This window comes from Crocodylus porosus, unplaced genomic scaffold (genome assembly GCF_001723895.1).
Source record: "Crocodylus porosus isolate Cpor-Errol unplaced genomic scaffold, CroPor_comp1, whole genome shotgun sequence".
Lineage (NCBI taxonomy): Eukaryota > Metazoa > Chordata > Crocodylia > Crocodylidae > Crocodylus > Crocodylus porosus.
The window spans coordinates 176,287,726-176,314,419 of record NW_017728886.1 but is presented as its reverse complement, the minus strand read 5'-3'; positions in this window follow the sequence as shown (position 1 = coordinate 176,314,419).

Here is a 26,694-nt window from a genome sequence, read left to right as displayed (position 1 = left end):
GCCCCTGGGCTATAACATCATTCAATCCCTACCAGGGAGTTCTCCACCCCGTAACAGCAATCAGGAGCTGCTCGTGCAGTCAGACTTCTCCCCTTTCTTTGCTCTGACAGAGCTCCTTCTCCCTTGGCTGCTAGTGGCGAACTGCCAGCCTGGCCCCAGCCCTGGGGGGTTTAAAAGTGAATCAGACCCTGCCCCTTCCATTCAGCTGACCACTGGCAGGTGTGGGTCACCAGCTAACTCTGGTTGCCCTGGCAACTGGCAGCTCTTCCCTAGCAGTTTCCATCTTTAAAAGGAGCAGGGCACCCAAGTACTCTGTGACACCTTGCCACCTCTGCAGTCCTTTAGTTTAAATAGCTGTCTTCTCTTAAGGGCATAGGCTACCCTGTTACAAACACCAATATGGAATTTTGCAGGTTTTACTGCTTGTTATATTTTGTATCTGTAAGATGTAAATATTTTTCTTAATAATTTTGTGCACAATAAACTCTATTAAATGCTGCTTCATGTAATCTATAAAGGTGCTTTCTTCAATAAGCAAATTCTTTCTATTACTTAGGGTATATCTATACTATAGTCACTTAAATGATTGTAGCACAGTACAAAGATAACCTAGACAGATTTAAACTACTTGGCTTGGTAGCCAGTAGATGTTTAGCCATTGCAGCTTGGGGTTAAGCATGGACTAACCATAATACTATTTAACTGGATGATGTGAGTTTTGCAGCCTGTGCTTAGGTTTCCATGCTGTGACTAGTGAGCTATGGGTAACTACTTTATAGCTGACTTTGGTGTGTCTGTACTACTTTGCCTTAATTACAATGACTTAAGTGTACCCTTAGATTGGAAGTTACTTAAGGGCAGAAAATTAATTATCATTCTCTATCTTGTACAGCATGAGAAATTGTAAAAATACACAAAACAACCCCCACCCCACAAAACCACCCCAAAAAACAAAAAAGACAATGCTGATTTCACCGAGTCAAAATGTTTCATGGGAATGCAGAACTTCTAGCAAAAATGACTGAACTATTTTGTTAGGACAAAGCCAAAATATTTTATTTCAGCTTTGTCATTTCAGTTGTTTTATAATATCACAAAACAATTAAGTGAAAAAAATGTTTCAATATTTTTTAACAAAATATTTTGGTAATTTTCCATGGATACTGTTGGTGAAATCATTACATCCCTGATGGAAATATTTTGATTTTGCATAACAGAAATTTACATAATTACACAAACAAGTCAAAGCACAATATTAAAAGCAAATTATTTCACAATTTTTTATTTTGTGGAAAATCCCAAGATTTTGATTTTTCATTCCTCTGTGAATGTAATCAAGTTTCAAAAGCCCAGATTTCCCCTCAGAGTTCAAAATCCATTTTTGCACAGCTCTGCATAATACTGATCATACTACAGATGCTTAATAAATAGGGGCGGGGGGTGGCAGAGCATTGCTCAAGCACGTCTGTTTCTCCACTTCCTTTTCTCCACTTCCTTTTCAGTGCCATTTCAATCATTATCCTCTTCTCATATTTGCTTTGCTATTTCCTTACAGCTTCTCTTTTATGATTTTCATCTCTTTCTCCTCTTGTCACTTATTTCCCTAATTTTCCCCTTCTCTCCATTTCTCATATGTCTAATGCACCTTCTGTCCACTTCCTCAATATTAACTGGCTACTTTAGGATGAATGATGTTTATTATAAAAATATAGGGAAAACTAGCAGTTAAATCTCTAACTTTTCAGCTAAGGATAGCTGGACCCAAGAATATGACAAATCAGCACTGAGAGCACAAAGGTCTCTATTATTATAGCTCCTCTATGCTTTTATAGCTACCATCTTAAAAACCTAGTAACAAATTACTCATAAAATTATCCATTTGCTTCTTCAAACCAGTTTGTACTATTTAAATGGAGGTTTGGCTTATCAATAAACATTATGTCACAGCTCAGCAATTCAGGACAGGATAATTATATTTATTTCAGGGTAACTCAAAGGTTTTGGATAGAAGCTATTGTAATTTTCTAATCTTTAAGGTGCCTATTTTGATAATTACACTGTGCTTCTGAATCATACAGCACAACATTAAATTTAATTTTGCTCCTGCTTCTAATACGTTTATGCTAAATTGATCTACTCAGCTGTTCCATGAATAATTATAGACATAGGTAAGATACAAATATAATACATAATTATTTTACCTAATATGTTATAGGATAAATGAATAAATACCGACTTTTGTCTGCACTGAGGGTTACCTTTTATTTAATGATCATATGAAATCACTTAGTAGAGCACAAGACAGCTCTGCATTGAAAAAAACCTCACCTCCATTGGACATACTACCTCCCATGCCAGAAGCAGTAGTTGCATAATTGTAGCTTATAGAACAAAACCAAGCCAACCCACTCTTCCAGATTCCACAGGTGCCACAAGTTAAATGCCATGATAGTCATCAATTTAGGAAACTATATATTATGATAAATAGTGTTCTGTGTGAGCAGTTCTATTGCTTGTCAATGTATATCTATAGATGACCATGCTGCAAAGTTATGAATCATCTGGAGTCTTAAAGCAGATGAAACTTTAATTGGAATTTGGACTGCATGATTATCTCTTATGTGAGGTGTCTTGGAGTTCTGAAGTTGATGACTTAGTGATAGTCCACATTTACAATAAAATTTCTTTTAGTGTTATCTGTATTGCCAAAAATCATGAATCAAGAATGCATTGTACAAACACATATGAAATTGGTTTCTGCTCTCAAGATCTTAGAAGATATGTAATTATTGACCAGCCTGGATACCTGTGGTGTTGCACTGATAATTAAAAAACCCATAGGATTGTAAGAAAAAAGATTAAAGTAACCAATGACACATATTTCATACATATTTATCATGCAGTTTTCCTGTATTTTTTGTAGGCAAGAATATACCAAAACAAAAAATATCATCCCAGAAATATCACACTGCAGGAACACTGTTGCTGCCTGTATTGAAATGCATTCATCTATATTCCCTGTTGTTACCAAGTGCTTTACTATTGTGTGAATAACATAACTATAATGTTTTGAAAATGAAAACATTACTAAATATGGTTTTACAGTTGTGACTCCAAAAGGGTAATTTATATTCCTAGATTCCACTTTTGATAGGATTAGTAGTTTGGCACCAGACAGAGTTTAGGAGAGTGCCTGCAAGTGTTCTGAAGCCACTAATCCTGGAATTACTAAATTTTGTGCCTGCTGTCAGTGGCCCATGCAGTTCTGTGCCTGCTGTCAGTGGCTCCACACTGTGCAGTTCTGAGCTCCAAATTTTTTAAAGTATGTGAAGAAGTTAGAGAGGGCCCAAAGGTGGGCAAAAAAGATGATAAAGGGCTTGGGGAGCAGGTCATACAATAAGAGACTGAAGGAGATAGTCATGTTCATATTGCACAAAAGTCGCTTAAGAGGGGATGTGAGAGTTTAGCTACACCTGCAAAATAAACTACAGTCTCTCGTTTTAATATGAACTGGTTAATTTCCTTATTTCTCACCTACCACAACTTTGATGGAATAAGGTAGGGAAATAAACACAGTCTTGAGGCATGAAGGAAATATTACATCTGCAGTTCAGCAAAATAACGCTTCTGCACAGTTATTATGTCTCTCTTAGACAAACAACATCTTGGATATACTTAGTTCCCTCTCTGTTTGGGAACTCTCACTTTCTTGGTTGCTTGCCCTGTTTTTCTCTTCATGGGTCCCAAGCAAATGGCAATCCTGGGCCACTTTGTATCTGCTACTGATCTCTAAACGTGGGGTTTGCTTCCCTTTGTTAAACCTCATCCACTCTAGTTTTTTTCTCTTTTAGGTCCCTGGGAAGGTACCAGACATCCCCAGGTATTGGACTCACCATCTCAGAGGCCTCTGTCATCATCTCACTTCAGCTCTCCTGGTAAGTCTCTCTGACACTCTTCTTCAGTTGCCTTATATTTGCCGTCTATCATCTCTCTTATATAGTCTCTCCGTACTTCTGATTTTCTTTCTTCTTCTTTCAGGGATTGATTCCAGTCTCAGTTCCCCTTTAAATCCTTCTGGCCATCTCCTGCATCTCTTGCAGCTGGCACTTTCTCCTCGCTCTCTCTGCCCTTTGTTTTTGTTTTCATCCGGGTCCTGCTCTCCTCCATTCGGGTATCTCTGCCCCTTTCTCTCCTTAGGCTTCTTGCCCAGATAAGTTCTCTGCTTCCTGTCGCTCCCCAAGAGTTCTATGACAGGGCAGATGGGTTTCTCTGTCACAGGGGGCATGACAGTAGTCTTCAAATACCTGAAGAGTTATCATAAAGGAGAGGAAAAGCACCTTTTCTCTCTTGCTGCAGAGAGGAGGATTAAGACCAATGGCTTGAGCTTACAGCAAAGTAAGCTTAGTTAGGATATCAGGAAAAACTTCTTCACTGTTAGAATAGTGAGGTAGTGCAATAAACTGTGTAGGGAAGTTATGGATTCTCCATCACCGGATGTTTTCAAGAACAGGCTGGACACCCATTGGACAGAGATAACCTAGGGGTAGCTATGTCTCTGTCCTACCTACTATGGGTACTTCCAATGTTTCTGGGGTTTGCTGGTTATCCCCAGCAACCCTCTTCCCTCCCCCTACACATACACCTTTTTGCTACATGTGTCAGGGTGTACTTCCTCAGAGACATTGGGTGTTGGCTACAACCACCATGGGGGATTTTTATTGGGGTGTACCAATGCTCCTGATAGAACCAAAGCCGAGATTCCTGACTAAAGGGTCTTGTCCTTCTGCTCAGGGTCAGACTGATCACCATAACTGTGGTCAGGAAGGAATTTTATGCCATGGTCAGATGGGTACAGTCTGTGGAGGTTTTTGCTTTCCTCTGTAGCAGGGACATGGACTTCTAGCTGGGATTGCTTGAGCATATATTCACAACCTTTTATAGAAGCAGAACACTGGACACCATGGTTCCCCTGCTTTATCTGTGGCAGGTTAGGGTATTATGTCTCTGTAGTGTCAGGGTTAATGGTAGACTTAAATAGAGTTTAGATTATTGTTTATTTAGGATGGTTTGGATAGGTATGATCCTGCCTTAGGCAGGGGTTTGGGCGAGATGACCTCTGGAGTTCCCTTCCAGCCCTATTTCTCTATGATTTTATGATTCATACTGTAGTCAGCTCTTGAGGAAATGAAAGGAAGTGTTGACAAGATTCATAAAAAAAAATCATTTCAAAGCTACATTTTGAAACAAAGTAAGACCAGGTAAACCATAGCTCCCTTACAGAATGCAGAAAGCAATCTAGTTGTGGATGATGTAGAGAAGGCTGAATTATTAAAATCCTTTTTCACTTTAGTCTTTACAAATACAAGTGTGACAGGAGTATCGCTACCAGAGCCTTTCTAGTGGTGACTCTGCCCTCCTGTTATGGGCCAGCCGCCTGCTTACTCTCCTGCCATGCCTTTATCTTAACTGATTAACTGGTTGATGTAATTAGCAGGAAGCTGCCCCACTTTATGCACCCCGGTGCCAGGGGCGCTATCTGTGGCTACTTTTTCCTCCCCTACACCACAGCCCAAGCCTCGCAGATGGAACTGACGTGGTTTTTGACCTGGGTCCTGTTGTGACTTGGCCCTCTCCTTGGGGACCCCCTTGGGGCCTCTCACAGGCCCCCTTGCTCTGGGGCCTCTCGCTGTTTGTGGCCCTCTCTCTGGGCTCCTCACAGCCCACCTTGCTCTGGGGATGGGGTCAATGCACCCCAAAATGCTGTACCTTCTCTGGTGCCAAGGTCCCCATGCTCCCATGGAGCCCCTATGAGGCCTCCTCCAGCCCATAATAACCTTACCCAGTCCTCTGGTTAAAACAGTAAACACAAAAAACATGGAGCCCCGGGGCTATAACATAAAAAGCTAGACCGTCCGGCCAAACAACATTCAATCCTTACCAGGAAAACACTCCAACCCCAGCAGCGACCAGGGGATGCTCACACAGTCAGAGTTCTCCCCTCCATCTGTACTAGCTGAGCTCCTCCTCTTCCCTCAGTTGCCAGAGAGGAACTGCCCTCCTGGCCTCCTGCCTGGCCTTGTATCGGCCAGGCCCTGCCCCTTCCTGTCAGCTGGCTCCCCAGCAGTTGTCCCGGCAACCAGCACCTGTTACTCTGGCTGCCCTGGTAACTGGTAGCTGAGCCTCCCTTTTCTTGCCACTAGGGGTCTCTCCTGAGCTGCTTTTCTGCTCTCAGGCGCAGGGCACCTGAGTGCTCTGCGACTACAAGCATCTACCAAATGGCAAGGGCAGTTAGAAGCAAAGATAAGAAAGGTGACAAACAGAGCAGTCTTCTTCTATACTAGTAGAAGAAGCGCTACAGGATTCTTCAGAGAAGATAAATGCTTTCAAATCAGCAAGGCAAATAGCTTTGCATCCTAGGGTACTGAACAAATTGACTGAGGTAATTTCAGAGTCATTGACTAGCGTCTTTGAGAACCCATGGAGGTCATGTGAGGTCCTGCATGATTTAAAAGGGAAAATATAATGCCCAACTTTAAGAAAGGAAAGGAGGAGGATCCGGGGAAATACAGGCCAGTAAGCCTCACCTTGATGCCTGGAGGATCATGGAGTAGGTCCTCAAAGCATCAATTATGAAGCACCTACAGGAGAAAAAGGTGCTCAAGCAAGAGTCAGCAAAAGCAAGTCATGGCTGACCAACCTGATTTCTGTCTATAAAGTAATAAGCTCTGTTGATAGGAGGGGAGGAAGGGGGAGGGGGAGGGAGACAGTATGATATACCTTGATTTTAGCAAGGCTTTTATCAATGTCTCTCACAATATTCTCATTAGCAAGCTAAGGAAATTGAGACTAGATGAAAGTACTGTAAGGTGGATACATATCTGGTTGGAAGATTATACTCAATGATACCCATCAATAGCTCAATATCTAGTTGGAAGGAGGAATCAAGTGGGGTCCCCAGGTGCCTGTCCTGGGTCCAGTATTGCTTAATGCCTTCATTAATGATTTGAGTGACTGGACTGAGTACACACTTAGCAAATTTGCAATCATGCTAAACTGGATGGAGTTGCAGATACTCTGGAGCATAACACTAAGATCCAGTATGCCTTGGAGAAACGGTCCACAATCAGTCAGTCAGATGAGATGAATGCTCCAAACTTCCCCAAAAAATAAATTCATCCATCTTTAATAATTTGCCCCTCCAACTTCTTATAGCCTAGCCAAATTCCTTGAGGTCTTTTGAATAAAAAATGTCCTTGAAAAAAAGACTGGAAGATTGAACAATGTTAAAGTTATTAACACAGAGCAATTTACAATGTACCTGATTCACTAAGTCTGTTTTAGACAACTTCATTATAGCCTAGAAGGGAAAACCTTAAGACTTACTCAGTGTTTAATAAAATTAATAGTCAGGACTACCGCTGGGATCTTCAAAGGAACTGTACATCTATGTATCTAGATTTCAATGAAATCTAATACTCTTGCACTCCATAAAAAATCCCATCCTAACAGATATTGACCTTATATTGTTTTAATATAAGGTGTTCTACTTTAGTTCTCAGTGTAAAACCAGAATGTTTTCTCACAGTCATCAGATCAGTAGGTCTTGGTCTTTTGGCAAACTGCTAGAGTCCTATAAATCTCAAGAAAGTATGCTTTTTACTTCCTCTATGATCCTTGCTACTAGAGAATGCTTCTGGGATTGCCTCAAAGGGAAAGTTGGACAGGTAATATCTTCTGGGACATATGTGTGGAACTGCTGAAGAGAACAAAATATATATACCATCCAGTCTCTAGAGGAGACTAGACAGTCACTTTGTTGGGATCACCTGTCCCCCAGTTATCTTTCTTGCTTGGTGCAGGGGGCTGGACCCAATGATCTTTCGAGGTCCCTTCCGGGCTTAAAATCTAACAATCTATATCCTCAGGCTCTGTACCATGAACATGTAACATCCCAAGTTTCATCCTCAACTCGGTTTTTCAGAAACAGAGGGATGGTGCTGTCACAGAGACAACTCACCTTCTGTCACGTAAAAAATATTTAACTTGACTGACTGACTGAACTTTAAGTATTTTTCCCTGTTCAGCTTATCCAACATATTTTGAACAGTCTATTAACCAAACTGCTTTTGTTAATCAGTATTTTATCTTCTTTGGGTCACTGGTGCTGAAAGTTTTATGTTATTTGGTTATTAGACTGCAGCAAACCCCATAAAAGGGAGAGGTGCTTCTGTCTTCAGCAATGCTCCGAGTGACATTGTTGCATTAAAACTCTAGGTCCAAGTAATCATCATTTAGATTAATGATGTGATTCAAAACAAATTGGCTGGTAAACACATTGGAAATGTACTTTGTAGAATTCTCCCAAGGCTGACTGGTAATATGCTAATATTGTATGTGACCGGTTAGCTGGCAGTGACCTACCCCAGGGGTTCCCAGCTCTGCTTCCAGCTCCTCCAATCAGAAGCCAGGCAGCTCAATGTGAGGTTGGGGCTCCAGGAAGGTCAAGATCCCTAGCACGCTAGGGCTGTGGGGCAGCATTCCTGCTTCCCACCTGGGAGATCTGCATTCAAGTCCCAGCAGAGGTGATTTAGGGTGAGTCAGGTAACAAAAGGCAGGTCTTCTTGCGGTGGAAAGGGGCCATTGTCCTTTCTCCCCCTCCAGGTACCAAGGCCCTATATTTCCTTGTCATTCGACATTTTGCATTTTGTGCCTTTTTATATTTCACCAACCCGTATTGTTTGTTCTGCTGATTGTTAACCCTGTTTTTTGTCAATGATTGTAAGTGTCTAACCTTTGCTGAATCCTGCCCCCTTGGGGCATTGTAGTGTCCACTGTACCCTCTGATTTATGCCTGTTATGTTCCCAGTATTTAAAGGTATATGGTTAAGTCCCCATTGGTGGTCTCGCTTTGCTCTATAGGGGGAGGAGACTCTTATACCTCCTACAGCACTTGTGCACCTGCTTTGATCCCTTCAATTGGAGAGGGGGTACCTCTTGGAGAACTGCCCGGGTTACATGTACATAAATGTGATTCCTATAGTACAAGGAATAAAGCATGTGAGGGTTCAAAATGGATATCAGAAACTATTCAGGTGATTTTAGGTTTTTCTAAGTCATATGACTTTATTCAAATTCAACTGTGATCAGAAATATTGATATATTTTTTAAAAATATGTTGGTTCAGATAAGCTTATTAAGAGCAGATGCCTATCAAAGCAAAGCAGAATTGCTGGCTTGATCCAAATCCTGTAACGGAAAGACTGTAGTTAATTTTAAAAGACTTCTCATTAAAGTCTAGTAGAATAGGATGGTTCTGAAAAACCAGGACTGAAATAGAAGTCTAGCACTTGTGGTTTCAGTTTTCAACAAGGTCATGCAGTAGGAATGGAGCTTAAAATAAAGGACAGAAAACAATCTCCAATCTTTTTCAAAACAAAGTAAGATTAGGCTTGAATTTTGAAAGAAGTTTAGATCAATGATTATTTTTCTGAAACTGAATTTTCTGATTTTGTAAAAATTACTTTCCTGAAATGGATTGGTAAATTTTTCCTTAAAAAGCCTTAATATTTTTTCCCTAGATGATAAAATCTGAAAACAAAACAAGCTAATATAAACAGTTCCTCTTGTGTATGGTATTTTTACCAAACATTATTTCTAAGAAAAATATTTTGTCTTTTTTGTGTATTGTAAACTGGGCTCATTTTACTCATTCATCATTTAAAGGCAACCAGAATGTATCTAGTCATATATATGTAGGCTGTGAAACAACTATCCTTTATATACAACTGTCCACTTGGCAGTTCTGAAGCCGGTATGGGAAGCAGCTATTTTGTAGGTAAAATAGCATCATGGCAATGCATAATGAAAGAGATTCAAGGAAAAATTACATCTTGAATGTATGTATGTTTAACACTGTGAAGAATATGCTATTAATTTAATATTGACAATTTAAGTATGCCAAGCCACACTCTAAGCTGAATTACATCAGTAAACAGTATAGTTAAGCAAGATATACCATTTTCCATTAAAATGGACTTTTACCCTGTCTGAAGACTTTAAAAATGATTTAAGTTTAATAGGTCTTTGATATGATTATTGTAACTTAATATATTTGATCATGATGTAATTTGTAATAAGTGGTAAACAAAAGTAAAGAGAAGCTGGGAAAGGTTGGGAGCAAAGAATTTTAATTTTGCAAATTATATGGCTGTATTATAGCTTGAGCTTCGTAAAATTGGATTTCAAATTCATGGAAAATATGTATATTTTTAAATTTGATAACAGTTTGAACCATATTAAAAAAATGTTTTGGGAACAACAACACAGTGTTTATGAAACATAATACATTCCTGTGGACCCCCACAGTTGCTATGCAAAACTGACAAGACTGGAGTTAGCTGTTGGGACTGCAACTCATGGGCATCATGACCATTCAGGCTATTCTGGGGCCGTGGAATCTAATACTTCCAGGGCTCATGGTTTGGAACAGGGGTTGGCAACCCCTGGCATGCATGTCAGAGTGTGGCACGCAAAGCCATTTTGCTTGCCACACATGCCACAGTCAGGATGGCAAGGAAGGGGCTGGAGCTTCACTGCCACAACAAGGATCAGGCCTCTTGCAGCAACCTTGTTGCCTGCCTGCAGGTGCCCATGCACCTGCTACCATCGACAAGCTGGGCTGCGTCTCTGTGGACCCTGGTGCAGCTGCTTGCAGCCTCCCCATCACCTGCTGCAAGCAGCCCAGGATCCACGGTGGGCCGCAGGTGTATGCCCAGAGCCTGTGCTAACTGGCAGGAAGCCAGGAAGCTGAAAGCAGCTGCACTGGGGTCTGTGGAGCTCTGGTCTTTCTTGTTGCTGGCGTTGAGTGCACATGTACCTGGGGTGGATTGGTGGGGGAGCCATGAGGGGCCTGATCCTTAATGTGACAGCACAACCCAGGCCTGTTTCTTACTACCCACCCTGAGGTACATGTGCACCTCCCGCTGGCAACAAGCCAGGACAGGGCTCCATGGAGCCTGGAGCAGCTGCTTGTATCTCAGTTCAGCTTTGCTGTGTTTGGTCTGCATGATCCTGCATTGTTCTAAGTTAGTTAAATCGCCCTAGCTTTGACCCTGAATGAAGCAGTTAAAGATAAAGCAATTTTATTGCACTAGGATCATGCAGACTTAACAGTTACATCACAAGAGCTTATATCAGTACCCTTTGATAGTGATACAGTTGTTATCTTGGGCTATACCCTGAGTTTACTGGTGCACAGGTTGTGCATCCCCTCCCATCTGCACTAAAGGTGGCTAACATTACTTCAGATTTGAAAGAGAGGGCACATGGAACCAGCATTGTATATCTCCTATTTTGCAGCTGCCTGGAACCATAATCAAGTGGTATAGACATATCCTTGGGGTATAGACTGATCTTCACAGCAGGAATCCTGGTGCTCACACACTTGTGGGGGGGGCCTGCTCTGATGCACTGGAAATCCAGCATGTTGGAGCTGACTTGATTAATCGAGTCTGCTGGAGCATGGAAATGGATGTGCTCTGGCATGCAAGTAGTATATTGTAGTCACTTGGAGGAAACATTCTTCAATTTGATCACTATAACTGAGAACTGAAAGAGACAGCTAAGCTTTCTTATAAAACAATAGGAGTTTTCTTCCAGTATTAGGTATATCTCAATGGCCAAAGTGTGAGGCACCACTTGGAAAAATGAATTCCTTGGAGAAGGGCTTGCCTGGATATTACAACAAAATGTGTGTGAGAGAGAGAGAAATAGAAGAAGCATGATAGAAAAAGACACAGAGAAGGAGCAGAAATCCAGACATAGTCTAAACAAGTACTAAGATTATAACCCTGAAAAAATCCTAGCAAGAAAACTTTTGGGCCAAGTATAGGGAAAAACAGGATTGGAGCTATGAGCATATAAACTCCTGTTGTTCTTTGATTCATACTATGTTCTCTGGATACAGGACTTTCTATATTCTTCCTCAAAATAGGACTGCATCAAATGTTCACAATGATGGGAAGAACCCACAGGGCTCCAAGCCTTACCTAACCACTTGAATGAAAAACTATTTTTGCTTTCAAACATAGCTTTTATGGCATGGCTACATCTGTATGTACGCTTTTAGCCATGAATTTTTACTGTGTTGATTGACGCCACTTCAAAAAAATGGCCATGAATATCATCAGTATGTTTCTGAAAAGGCAAATATTGTGACATTTTGCCTTTACAGTAGGTTCCATTTGATGCATTCAGTAGGTGATGCATTCAGAAGTTACCATATAATTCTCTATAGATTGGAGAATTCATATGAGAGGATACTTTCCTTAAGCAATGTAGAATACCAAATTTATTTGTGTGCACATAGACAAAGATATAAATAAACTCTGTGTGTGTGTATGTATGTGTGTGAGAGAGACACTGATGGTGGCATAGATGACATTAAAGAATGTACTGAATGAACTCATTACCTACCTATACTCCTCTAAAGCTAGGTGTAAATTCAATTTTAAGAAAAGCTAACACTTTTCATTCTGTTTTAAAGCAATTTCTTACCTAGCAGATGGATAATTTTGCCTTCACTTACATCTGTTGAGGTGCAAATTAATTTTGGCTTCACATAGCAAGTTATTCCTTTTTGTAAGAAAAATTGTAGCAGTAAGTTATAAACTTATTTCTTCCGTGGAAAGAATTAAATGTAGAAAAATCTAAGATTCTTAAAAATATTTATTTATTTTTTACAATTCATTAGCACTTTTTTGGAATTATATATAACCAGAATCATGAAGCTATTTTAAATTTAAATCAATAGTTTCATCTTAAATATTACCCTTTCTTCTACTACTTTTTCCCTACTACTTTTCTTAGTAAGAAATTACATATTTTTATCTTCATATACATTATTAAAACAAGAGAGTTCCATACTTTACTTAAATCAGTAGGAAGACAATGATATTGAATTTAGAACAAACATTTTCTTTAGATTATTGTGGCAAATGGCATTTCAAACAAGATTTATTTAGAAAGATTAAAATGTTTCACAGAGACTTTAATTGAAACTGAGATGATTGCACAAGTTATGAGGGTTTGTTTAAACACAGTTTTTTTTACAAAAAATCCTGATCACTTCTAATCATATATTGCCTTTACAACACTACAAGTGGTATAATAAATTCAGTGAGGATTAAATAATAAAGCAACAACTCAACATTTAACATGTAATCATAATATAGAGGAATTAAAATACCTGACTAAAATCATAGCCTGTATCTACATAGACCATCCAAATATTAAAACGTGTTTATTTATTTAACATGCATCACATTAAAATTAGTGCAATTCTATATCAAGGGAAGCAGAAAATAGTTCATATATATTTGGGAAATATTGCAAGTTGTAGCCCAGATTGAGTGATATGCACCAACAAACTCAAGTATTCTTGCATACAGAAACAAAGTTTAATTCTGCTTTCTTTTCAGTCAGTGTAAATCAGGAACAGTTCTACTGCAGTAAGTGAAGATGCATTGATTCTTAACAGAATAAGTGGTAACAACATCAGGGCCTTAAATCTATTAACATAAATTGTACTAAAAAAATATTATGCTACATTTTTGTGTCAAAAGGCAGTTAAGTAATGTGCAACATGTGACCAATATCTATATATCAATATAAACATTTCACAAATCATATACAGATTTATGAAATCTTGGGTGGGGGGAGGAGAAAGTACTTGTCATACAGAATTATATGATGTTGTGAGTGTTTTTGACTTACTGCATTTTTCATTATTGGAATTATATTGGATCCAAATCAGTCCTGTAAAGTTTTGTCCTAGTTTTTAAGGGGTGTGAGTCATAAAATCAATATGTTTATTTTTACCCATGTTGAAATATATTGTTCAGAGAAATTCATATTATTTTCTGGCAAGTAATAAAGTGAAAGAAGCTATTTTTCAAATCATCTATCCAGTTTGTATCTGTTGCTGGCTGTTGTTTTAGTTTTGAAAGCCACATGCTTCATAGCCTTGTTGAATTGGGGACTTATAAATGAATTCTTCTCTCCTAAAAAATGTTTTCAGGAGAAATTTTGGCAGTTCTTTTCCTGTGGTTCCTGCACTGTCACTGCAAATATTGTTCATTTACATTAGAACAGAGTGCTATAACATTATATTCCTGATGTAAAATATGAATTTCATATTTTCAGAGTTTGGTCAAATCAATACTGTTTTCACCAGAATATTAAACATTACTTCTCACTGAACATTGTTTCTTAAATTCCATCTGCCTTTTAATACTTATTTTGAGCTATTCAAAAGCTTATTTAGGGACACCTCTGGAGGTGTGTGTGTGGGGGGGAGGAGTGGGGGGAAGCATGCACATCCCATCTAGTGTCTCAAGGTCTATACTCAATCCAGCACCCTACAGTGGGGAGAAACAAAAATGTGGGGTGACTGGCATGAATAATTTGAAATGGCAGCTGAGTTAAGTGGATGGAATAAGAATACTAAATTAAAGTTTCTAAACCTTTTGCACATAAGGAATAACAGGGATGTCTACTGTGAGCTTAGCAGTAAAGTCAAATAGGATTACAAGAACTTGACAGGGGCCCTCAGGAATTCTTTGGAACCAGGTACAGGCCTTTACTGGGACTACGCAGGGCTTTTTAATTGTAAGAAGACTTTAGCAGAATTGGAGCAAGAGTTTGGCTTTGTCCTAAGATGACTCACTGTAAAAGCCTCCCCACAAGTCAGCCCTGATTTGCTGACCCAGGACCAGTTCATCAGCAATGCCTCCAGTGGGGAGAAGCAGGTCCAGCTTCCACAGGAGAAGCCCCTAACTTGGTGCACCTGGATGTGATATATTGAACCTTTCAGGATTACTTGCATAAAGTGAAAGCAATGTTTAAGAGGGTGAAGAAAGCCGGCTTAAAAATTAAACTTGCCAAATGTCAGTTTTCTTGCATGGAAATAAACTTTTTGTGACATGATCTCCATGGAGGGAATAGACCAGGGGTGGGCAATTATTTTCACTGGAGGGCTACTTCAGTAATTTTGATAAGCTGTTGTGGACCAGGAGGGTGGTGGGGCTGACCTGGCCCATGAAGCAGTGGCTGGGGTTGGGGGGAGCAACTGATCCTATCTACCCCAGGCCCATCTACCCCAATCCCACTGCTGGAGTGCTGGATAGAGCAGGCAGATGGGTGGGGACTCCATGGAGACTGGCCAGGACCCCCATGGACTGGGCGTACTCAGGTGGGCAGATGAGGTGGGGCTGCAGGCAGTTGGGGAGCATAGTCCAGGAGTGGGATGGGTGGACAGAACCAGGACTGTGGGTTGGTGACAGCTCAGGGTTTGGGGCTTGGGGAATAGCTGCAATATACTCTTCTAGTGTCCCTGTGATGGGTGCTGGTTACATGGACACCTCGATACACTCCTCCCTACACCCTGGCCCCTTGCTGTCACTGCCCTGTGGATCCAGCCCTGTCCGCTATTCTGCTCCTGGATACTGCTCCCCACCCGCCCATGGCACCAACCCATATGCCCAGTTAGAATGTTATATCAGTGTGGGGTTCAGCCTTGAAGTTCCCCTCAGGGATGACCACTCTGTTTGTGGGATGTTCATGGGGCTTCACTCCCCTACATCCCAGCATTATACCAACCTCTGGTGGGGCACCAGATCTTGACACAGCTGCCTCTCCAGTGTAGATGTTCCTCGTGTCCTATTGTATCCTCCTCTATCCTTGGGGAAGGATAATTAGCTGGCTCGGGATCTAAGCTTGCGATCCCCTTGAGCCAGTCAGCAATCTTCTTAGGGTCTGAGGGTGCCCCTTCCAAGCAGGGGTAAAGGAATAAAATGAAGAAAAGAAACCAAAAGAGGGGACCCAAAAAGGTCTCCCTATCTGGTGTCCTACCGGTTGGCTTTCTCAGCCCTCCTGCCTGAACTTGGCACTGGTCCCGCAGGGTTACTCTCTCCTCTCTGCCCCTAGCCCAACTCCCTGACCTGGTAACTGGGAATAGTTGAGTGAGGACACCTTTGTTTCCCCAAGGTTGGCTCCATCCTCTCCCTTGAGCTCGCTGTCTTGGTTGTGCCACTGCTTGGCATTTCCCTTGATGCACCTCCTTGGCAGCACTAGGGGGAAACCCCTCCCAGCACTCCACCCCTCCTGGGGCTCGATCTCAGTGCTCCCAGTGTGAGGAGCTCTCAGTGCTTCTCCAGCTGCCCATTGCCTGGGCATTCCAAATTCACACTGGCCCCACCTACTGCCGGCACAGAGAGCCTCTGCCTTCTCATTGGCTCTTTCCTCCCTACTGCTGGAGGCCATTTTTATTCCTCCCAGCTGGTGTGTCCTTGTGACGTCACCCGCTGACCTTAATTGCATAAAGGCGTGGCTTGTAAACCACATGGGCTTTTCTTTTAGATCTAGCACTGATCCTCCTGCAGGTAAGTAACTGTTTTGCATTTCTTTCTTTATTTTACTGTTTCTTCCCGCATTGAGTCCCGTGGGCGGGGCTTCTCAGCCCCTCCTTTCACTATCCCTGGGACAGGTACCTTCCTGGAGAGTTGCTCCCCCAGATCTTGGTGTTCCCCCTTGACATACTTGTAGGCAGCTATCAAGTCATCTCTCAGCCTCCTCTTACCTGGACTGAAAAAACCTATCTCCCAGAGTTTTTCCTCATAGGGACTATCTTCCAGGCCTCTAATCATGTGGGTGGCCCTTCTCTGCACTCTGTTGAGTTTATCTGCATCCTTCTTGAAGTGTGGTGCCCAAAACTGGGCACAGTACTCCAGCTGCAGCCTCACCAGTGCTGAGTAGAGAGGGAGAAGCACCTCCCTGGATCTGTTCGCAACACATAGGCTGATGCACACTAAAGTTCTGTTTGCCCTGCTGTCAACTTCCTCGCATATTCATCTTCTGCTTGATTGTGACCCCTCAGGTCCCATTCATATGCTGTGCCAAGCAGTGGGCTACCACCTATCCTTTAGTTGTGGTGAAGGTTCTTTCTACTGAGATGAAAGCCCCAACACTTTTCCCTGTTGAATCTTATCTGATTCCATTCAGCTCATAGAACCAGTCTGTCAAGGTCATCCTGGATCCTTACCCTATCCTCTGGTGTGCCCGCCTTTCCCCACAGTTTGGTATCATCTACAAACTTAATCACAGAGCATTCCACCCTCTCATCCAAGTCATTAATAAATATGTTAAAAAACAAGAGTTCAAGCACCAATCCCTGTGGGACACCACTGGACACAACCTTCCAATGGTGGACTGTCCACTGGAGGGACAGCTCACCATTACAACAGTCTGGGACTGGCCTCTAAGCCAGTTATTCACTCACCTCACTGTAGGCTGGTCCAAGCCAGTACCCTCTGTTTAACTGAGAGAATTTCATGGGAGTCAGAAGCAAAGCCTAAGTAAATAATGTATCCCTCATGTCCCTTGTTCAGCTGATTGTAAAAGGACACCAGGTTTGTCAGGCATGATCTACCCTTCACAAAGCAGTGTTGATTGTTTCTTAATACCCTGTCAGTTACAAGCTTGTGATTGATGGCCTCCTTAACAGTTTTTTCAAAAGTTTTTCCTATGATCAAAGTCAGACTGACCAGTCTATAGTTTGGAGGGTCATCCCTCCTCCCATTTCTAAAGATTGGGAACCATATTGGTCCTCTTCCAGTCATCTGGGACCACTCTGAGTTCTATGACTTTTTGAATATCTTCACCAAAGGCCTTGATGAGTTCAGCCAGTTCTTTCAGGACTCTTGGGTGTAGGTCATCTGGCCCAGAAGACTTGAAAATGTCTAATTGTTCTAAAAGGACCCTCACCTGTTTGGGACTGAGTTCATGTTGTATGTTGTCTTCCCCATGGTCTCTGGGCCTCTGGAAAGGTGTTCAGCTCCTGTTAGCTTTCTGGAATACTGATGTGAAGTATTCATTTAGGAGCTCTGACTTTTGATGGGGATGAACTGTGAGCTTCCCCTCCATATTCAGTAGGGGTCCCAGAGTGGAGCTCAATTATTTCTTGCTCCCCATGTACCTGTAGAAGGACTTTATTTTGGATGCCAGCTTGATCTCCATTCCTGCCTTGGCTTTCTGTATGTCATACCTGCAGACCTTGTTTATATAAGTGAGCTCTTCCCTGGTTGCTGAACCTTTTTTCCATTGATTATATGCATCTTTTTGCTTTTTCAAAAGTTATCTAATATCCTTGTTGAGCCAAGTGGGTCTCTTGGCTCCTTTCTCACTTTTTGATTGTGTGGGAATGGTCTCTTTTTGAGCAGTGAGAATTGTTCCCTTCAGGAGGCACCATCACTCCTGAACTCCCACATCATCCAGTTGCTGGTCACAGAAGGCCTTTCTAACTAGACTCCTGAGTTTGTCAAAGTCTGTCCTTCTTAAATCTAGGACTTCTGTTCTACTAATTGGAATCCTAGCCTTCCAGTGGATGGTGAACTTAATCAGATCATGATCACTGTCGCCCAGAGTATCTCCAATCCTCAGGTCCCCTACCATGTCCATGCCTTTACCCTAGTTGGGCCTTCGGCAACCTGTGACAGGAACAGGTTGTCAATAGCTGCCAAGAAATTTGCTGACTTGCTGGAGCTGGCCAAATGGTTCTCTCAATAGATGTCAGGGTAGTTGAAGTCACCTGAATATAAAAAAGGACAAGCAGTTCCTTAGTTCTGGTTGCTTCAGCCAGTTCTCTGGAAAATGCCTGATTGTTCTCCTCTTCTTGGGAGGGAGACCTGCAGTAGACTCACATCATCAGGTCTTCCTTTCCTGAACCCCCTTGTATCTTTAACCACAGGGTCTCAAGGGACCTCTCCCCACTATCAAACCTTACCTGCAGGGAGTGATACTGCTCTTTTACATAGAGGACCACCCCTCTCCCTTCTTCCCAACTTGATCCTTCCTGTAGAGCCTAAAGCCCTTGATAGCCACTGCCCAAGTGTACATATCATCCCACCAGGTTTCCTTCAGCCAAATGAGGTCAAATTCCTCATCTACCAGAAGGAGAGACAGTTCCTCCTGTTTATTGCACATGTTTCAGTTGAGTGCACCCTGCCTACAGGGGATCATAATGCATTTTCATGGAGACCACACCTGCCCACCTACCCACTCTGTCTGGTGGCCCAGGCAGTGGGTGCAGGGTGGACAGGCAGGGGTATGTGGGCAGTGAGTCTGGGGTGCTGGCCCCAGAAGTAGTGAAGACATTAGCAACAGCAGCCAGATTAAGCCACCACTGTGAGGGCTGCCAGGAAGTGTCTGGCTGCCACACCACCCCCATCCTTCTACGCACTTGGGGGCATCAGGAGTACCCACATGCACCATGGCTTGAGCTTCCCCCTGTGCCTGGGCTGGGCAGACCTAAAGGACCCACCATGGGCAGGATCAAATCCCTTGGTAGGCTGGATCTAGCCTGTAAGCCATATTTTCCCACCCCTGGATAGGTCCAGATCCAGAGGAGGTAGATATGGTTAAAGCCTGAAAGGTGGCTATTACCTTAAAATGTAACAGAACTGTGAAGCTTCTTTGGTTTAGTCTCCTATTATAGATGACTTGTGGCAGATTTTGCTAAATTGCAAGGCCCTTTCATAAGTTCTCCAGAAAGGCAAAGTTCATCTGGACCAGGGAATGTCAAGATGCTAAAGTGGTGGTTGATGTCATTCCCTGTCTTAGCATATCCCAACCCTCAGTTACACTTCTTGTTGGACAATGATGCAAATAATGCTGGCATTGAAGCTGCTTTGTCACAGTTGGAAGAAGGCCAGGAAAAGACACTAGCCTATGCAAGCAGAGCCTTAAACAAGCTTAAACCTGAGGTAGACCACAGTGAGTGTGGGGACCTCCCAGGTGGCTTAGGGACTACATGATATAACTTTAGTTGGATGTTGGGGCACATCCAATTAAAAGGGGGAGAGGTAAGGTAATGTGAATGTAATGCGTGTAACAGCAGAACAAACCAGTGGGTGGTCTGCAGAGATGTGCTGACTCTTAATTTGGACTACAACTCACAGAAACCCCCAGGGACAAAGGGAAAAGGGAGAGGAAGCTTGAAGCTAGAGTGGACCTTCCCAAACTTTTCCTCAGCATGGCCCCTGACTCCCAACCCAGAGCCCCCATTCCCACGACCCCTTGCACTGATGTTGCAACTCCATTTGGAATTGTGACCCACAGTTTGGGAAGCACTGGGCCAGAGTAAGGGAAGATAGAGTAATGTGCACATGGAACCTGGTTAGCACTACTTGGAGTTGTGCACAGCGGAGCTGGAGATTTCACTGGCTCAATTAGCTGGGAATGTGGGCTGAAGGAGCTGGACTCAAGACTTGAAAGTAGCTGCAGGCTGCTGTTTGAGTGCTCTAGGGACTAAAGTCTTTTTGAGGGGAACCTCCAGGAGTGTGTGTGTGCATGGGGGGAGAAGGGAGACTCAAGATGCCAACAAAGTGTTGGCATTTCTTTGTCTTTTACCTGTTCCCTCTCTTTGGCCCATTGGCTAGTGATCCTAACAGCTATTACTATTATTTTTTATAAAAGTGGAAACTCTCCCTTGATTCTTGTGCCAGTTTCTGAGGCTGTAGGACTGTCACAAAAATTTAACTTGAACTCTTGCATTGATTGGACTTATTGAAACATTTCCTTTAATGACATAAAATTTAAAAAGAATAGAAATAATAAACTGGATCTTTACAAAGTTTGCTGATTGTCTGCTTATTTTGGCATCAAGTGCTGACAAAAATATTTGTTTAGTACTGTTGAATCAAATGGTGTCACAGGTTCCCTAATGCCATTTCTTCATGGAATCTTCTTATTACTAAATATATTATTACTGGTAGCTCAACTGTATATTCAGACTGCATATACGTAGAGAGGACAAAATGAAAGGAGTGCAGTCTGAGAAGCACATTCAGAAATCAGTCTCCTTCAGAGGCCTTGAATGTTTACCAAACCTAACATCAGTAGGAAAGACATCGATAATAAAGACATATATTTTAAGGTTTGTATAATGTTGCACTTAACCTGAACCACTATCCTGTCTTCTGAACATGGGATGAAAGGAGAAAATAAATAGTCCCATGATAAATTACACATTTTTTCAGGAACACATAATTTATTGCCAATCTGGCACTTCCTAGAATAGATATAAGTTTTCAGTTCAGTACCATGGTAAGTAATTTATCCAAATTGATTAAAAATGCAAAACAACAACAAAAAAAATCTGTTTCTCTCTTGTTACATTTTAAACGTAAAAGAACATTTTAAAGCAAATTAATTCACAGAAGTCTGGAATAGTGGCTTAAATTGTATAGTTTTTTTTTTAAATAAAGATACTTTGCAGAACTTTCAGTTTATAAAAAAAGAACTTGGTAAAAAATAAAAATTCAGTACAAATGTGAACAAAGGAGCACCTGCCTTAAATGTTACTTGAACATATTCCCTAGGTTTCCAATAGAATTATACAATTTTAGTTAAAAGATCACTTTACCTCAGGAAAAAAAAAATCTGTTTCCTTATGCAGCTATTTGTGGCAAATTGCGCTGTGTTGTACTGACTGGAGAGAACTGGAGCAAAGGCTAAATATTGCCCTCTGTCTGTAGGGGAAACCAGTGATATTAGAATTGCCTACAGATATTGCCTACATACGCCTTCAAAATAGGTTGGGGAAGTGGGCCTCCAGCTGAGCTGGAATCCTAGGTTGTAGCATATCAGTAATATGCCGGGGAGAGACATTGGTCCTACCAGGAGTACATTGCTGCACATCCTTCTTCAAGGAGGTCCATGTGTTAATTTCTGTTAGCTGTTTCTAGTAGGGGTTTGTAAGAAAGTGATAATAGCATTTGGCCCATTCAGCTCCTTTATTTTATATGCCTTATTTAGTCACAAACCTCACTCCCCTTTTCCCCAAAAATCAGCAATAAAAACTGAGGTGTGTACACGAGGAACACAATTATGAACAGCTTAATTAAAAGGGAAAGATTTTTTTTTCTTCATTCTCCTGTTCCAAAACAAGGTGCGCCTTTCTAAAGCAGCTTTCTATCCCAGCCTACTCCTTACTTATTTTAAATGGTATGGTGTATATAATGATTGGCCATTGTGCAGAAATGTAGGTGTACTTGTAAAAATGAAAGCTTTCTTATGAAAAGCAGGGCCCTGGACAGGGAAGAGCAGGCTTTTGGTACTGGAATTTATAGCAATCTTTTATTGTTGTACCATATGATGAATAAGAAAATAGGACTGCCTTGGGGATGGATCTAGGGAAGGAGGGAGGAGTGCAGTGCTGGTGTGGAACCCCCTTTTATTCCTGGTCCACCCAACGTTTAAAACCAACTGCCTAGAAGTAGCAGCAACATTTCCAGTCAGGCAGTGCTGAGGGAATCACTTGACTTGGAAGAGAAGAAGATGATTAGGAACAGTCAGCATGGATTCACCAAGGCCAAGTCATGCCTGACCAACCTGATTGCCTTATATGATGAGACAACTGACTCTGTAGATTTGGAAGACCAGTGGATATGATATACCTTGACTTTAGCAAGGCCTTTGATATGGTCTCCCACAACATTCTTGCAAGCAAGCTAAGGAAGTCTGGGATGGATGAATGGTGTGTAAGGTAGATAGAAAATTGTCTGGATAATTGGGCTCACAGGGTAGTAGTCAATGGCCTGATGTCTAATTGACAGCCAGTTTTAAGTGGAGTGCCACAGGGGTTGGTCCTCAGTCTGGTTTTGTTCAATATTTTCATCAGTGACCTGGAAGATGGGATGGGGTGCACCCTTAACAAGTTTGCTTATGACACCAAGCTGGGGGGACCAGTGGACACACTGGAGGATAGGACTAGGATTCAGAGACCTTGACAAATTGAAGAACTGGATGAAAAGATTTCTCATGAGGTTCAATAAGGACAAGTACAAAGTACTGCAATTAGGACAGAGTGGTACAGGCTGGGGACCAACTGGCTAAGCAGCAAGTTGAATGTGATCCAACAGTATGCCCTTGTTATGAAAAAGGCTAATGGCATACTGGCTGCATTAGTAGGAGTGTTGCCAGAAGATCAAGGGAAGTGATTCTTCCCCTCTATTTGGCACTCGTGAGGCCACATCTGGAGTACTGTTTCCAGTTTTGGGCCCCCACTACAAAAAGGATGTAGACAAACTGGAGAGAATCCAGCAGAGGGCAATGAAGATGGTTAGGGGGCTGGGGAACATGATTTATGAGGCGAGGCTGAGGGAACTGGGCTTATTTAGTCTGGAGAAGAGAAGACTGAGGGGGGATTTGATAGCAGTTGTCAGCTACCTGAGGGGTGGTTCCAAAGAGGAAGGAGCTAGACCACGGGTGGGCAATGCCCAGCCTGTGGGCCAGATTTGGACCAGAGCAGGCTTCATTTACCAGCAGCCCCTGCCTGCATCACTCCAGCTGGTTTCCATGGAGACCCAGGAGCAGTGGGGCTATGACAGTAGTGGGCTGTGATGGCCCTGTGCTCCCTGGGGCTCAATAGGAGACCAGCCCAATTGATGCTGGCAAGGGTGCATGGCTGGGCCGGGAGCTGCTCTGGATCTGGAGCCAGGACCAGGATTTTGTGGCTGTGACAGCATGGGATGGAGCTGGGGCACAGCTGTGGTCCACTGTTCACAAGCCCAGGCAGGGGCATGCAGGCATTGGAGCATGGCTCTACTCTGGCCCACACTGTTGCCACTGCAGAATCCCAGCCCTGGTCCCAAAGCAGCTCCCAACCCAGCCATGCACCCTGCCGGCACTGCTTGGGCTGGCCCTGTGCTGTCACAGTCCCACTGTCCCTGGGGTCTTCCTGGAAGCTGGCCAGAGCAAGGTGGACGGGGCTCCTGGGAAATGGAGCCTGGTCACCGGCCATATACATCATTTTGCCCAACCCTGAGCTAGACTTTTTTCAGTGCTGGCAGATGACAGAACAAGGAGCAATGGTCTCAAGTTGCAGCAATTGAAGCTTAGGGTAGAGATTTGGAAAAGCTTTCTCAGTAGAAGGGTACTAAAACACTGGAACTGGTTACCCAGAGACATTGTGGAGTCTCTATCGTTGGAGGTTTTAAGACCTGGGTAGACAAAGCCTTGATTGGGGTGAAATACTTGGGGATAGTCCTGCTTTGAGCAGGTGGTTGGACTAGATGACTTCCTGAGGTCCCTTCCAATCCTAATCTTCTATGATTCTATGAATTCATGACTCATTAAAATCTACCTGACTCCTTTTAATTTCTTCATTCTACAGGTGTTAACCACCCTCTCTTCTTTTAATGGATTTGATGTTCCACTAATCAACCAGGCCTTTCCTCTACAATTCTGTCTGTTAGCTGATCTTGATAATATAGTTCTTATTTCACAGTCCTGAAGACTGTTAACTCTAGCTAAAAGCATTAGCTCAAGTGAACATCAACTCAGGTGTGGAAATATCTTTCAGTGAAGCACTGAATGCATTGTCAAGAAGCTCAGGAAGGGTATTTTTTATGACTCTGAAACAGAAGTACATTTAATTCTAATGATAAAAGGACTGGTAAAACTAGTAATAATCTTTTGATCATTTTTGCCTAGCTTGCTGTGTTTTTATACATAAGATATAGCAAGTGAATACACATTTCAATAGTTATATTAGTTTTTGCTTTGAACTTAAACTGAAAAATATAGCCCTAGCCTCCTATCTTATTAGTAAAGCTTCTAGCTTCTTTTTACCTAGAGAAAAGTGTGTGTTGTTTGCATGTAATGATGCACCATAACATCTACTCCTCAGTTTTCAAATCCTAGATCTTTCCATGGTCTATCTTATTAGGATTCAGTTATTTGAACATTGAGATTAATTTAGGATTTGTTTTTAAATTCTCTCTTTTACCTTGAAAAACTGCATTCGGGGTGGGGAGGGTGGAGTGGGGGGGTGCAATTCCAGGTTGTAGAAACTCTTGTACCTCCAGGATCAAGGTACACCAGTTGAGGATCCTCTCCAAAGGTATTGGTACTATATTTGTATTTCACAAATCCCATTAATATTAAGAGGTGACATTCAAGTACTTCTGAGTATCATAACCTTTGCAGTTTGGGGTGGGGGTGTTTTTTTGGGTTGTTTTGTTGTTGTTGTTGTATTCATGAGTTACCTTAGCAAATTGACCTGGCTCTCTCTCCTTTTAGTTTAAATCATTTCCTGAACACATGTCATGCTACTGTTAACAGTATATAGAATACTCAGACATTGTAGGAGTCTATTCTAAAATCCTGGCTTATCTTTGGATAAATGTTTTAACCATAGGTAAAGACTGTAGAATGTCATTTAATCTACAAATTGCTTGGTTTAGATTTTGCCAGAGGGTAGGGAAAAGGGTTTTCTTTATCTCTGCCTTAATCATTGCTAAATCCTTCTAAGATTCAGAGCTTTGCAGACATAGTCAGTTCTAAAGGAAGAAAATATTAAAAAACTGACTAATGGCAGAGGATATGAGCAACATAACCTTAGCAATGGTATCTTCTCTAGAGCTTGTCTCTTTGTCTATCAGATTTAATTCTGTCACTTCATCTGAAACTGATGCCCCTGATACCCTTGCAGGCAGCACCTAGCTGTGTCTCTGCTTGTTCTCTTTTGTGACACTTTCTTTCAACAGTTCTCTTTGAACAGCATTTAATAGAAAAGGAAAGGAGATCTTCCTTTGCTCTTTTCAGAGACAATTCATGGGAAAATATATATATTAATGTAATGTTCCCTCATTACTTCTTCAGGACTTTTCAGCATGACTTAAGACGTGCCGTTCTATTCTGAGTTACAGTGGCAAATGGTTTGAGAAAGACAAAGTTCTTTCTGCATAATTGTTTGTCATATTAAATCTAACATATGAATTCCACCTTTACAGCATTTGCAAAATTCAGTAGTCTAACTTTGCTGTAAATATCTGAAAAGGACAAATTCACATCATAGATCAGACAGGCAAAGAGATGTCCATGAGATATTTCTGGCAATTAAAGACCTGCCAAAGTTTAGGCTCAGTAGAACTTTATATGTAATGGCAGTCAGTCTCTAGGAGTCACTTCAAATACTTTTCCAGAAGGATAGCATTGATTCATATTGGCACTTGAAAGATATTCTTGTAATAACTCAGGCATTGTCCTGAATACATCAGATATAGGAGAAAGAAAACAACCACAGATGGATAGGAATGCTGGAATCATTCACAAAGGCTTAATATTCAAAACAGTGAGGACAGGGTAGGCTTTTAAAGAACTTCAATTACCTCCTTGCATTTAAAGAATAAAGTAATCTGTTGCCTGACCAAGAAATCCTCAAAAAATGTATTTTTTAAGAGCAACAGTTTCTTTCCTTTCTTTATGTTAAAGAATCAGTGAAGACTGAGTTAAGAATATCACAGTTAATTGATATTTACTGCTCAAGCAAATACAAATATAAGACTGATCCAATTTGGAACTCTTTTCTTGGGCAGTCATCAACTGCTAAACTTTATAGCGATGCAACATATGCAGATTCAATATCCAAATACCAAGTAAGATAAAGCTATCTAATGTGGGGAAGTGTCTGAGATTCTGTACTAGTCCTTGTTAAATTATTACACTGCATTTGTCATTGCTGTTATCCAAGTATAAATATGCTCAAACCTCAGTTTTGGGCTGGACAAAAATTATCAATTAAAACTGTTTTTGCAACTTACTGCAGTGACTTGAGGGTATAAGGCTCTGATGTTT